The sequence below is a fragment of the Etheostoma spectabile genome, chromosome 20, assembly GCF_008692095.1.
Source record: "Etheostoma spectabile isolate EspeVRDwgs_2016 chromosome 20, UIUC_Espe_1.0, whole genome shotgun sequence".
In the NCBI taxonomy this organism is placed as follows: Eukaryota; Metazoa; Chordata; class Actinopteri; order Perciformes; family Percidae; genus Etheostoma; species Etheostoma spectabile.
This window is the reverse complement of record NC_045752.1, coordinates 24500213-24500516: the sequence shown is the minus strand read 5'-3', so window position 1 is coordinate 24500516 and position 304 is coordinate 24500213. Positions and strand designations below refer to the sequence as shown.

The 304-nt window shown below is 52.3% G+C and overlaps 1 protein-coding gene across 1 annotated transcript in view; it reads left to right on the top strand.

Annotated features, from left to right (window-relative positions):
* apoba (apolipoprotein Ba) overlaps positions 1–304 on the top strand; it is a 51299-nt gene that overhangs the window by 23029 nt on the left and 27966 nt on the right. The window lies entirely within an intron of this gene.

Here is a 304-nt window from a genome sequence, read left to right as displayed (position 1 = left end):
GACGAAGCAGAGACGCATGAGTGAGCATCCTGAATTCGTATTTTCGGAGGTATTTGTTCAGAGCCCGCAGGTCCAGGACAGGGCAAATTCCGTTCCCTCCCCGTTTTGGGACCAGATAATACCTGGAGTAAAAGCCGCTCCGACTCAGCTCGGGAGGCACTACACATATCGCTCTCTTTTCTAACAGCGAGATAATTTCCTCCTGTAGAACGCAAGCTGACTCCCCCGGGCCTGTGTACAGAGTATGCCCGAGAAGCGAGGGGGTGTAACAGCAAATTGAAGCCTGTAGCCCCGAGATATTGTT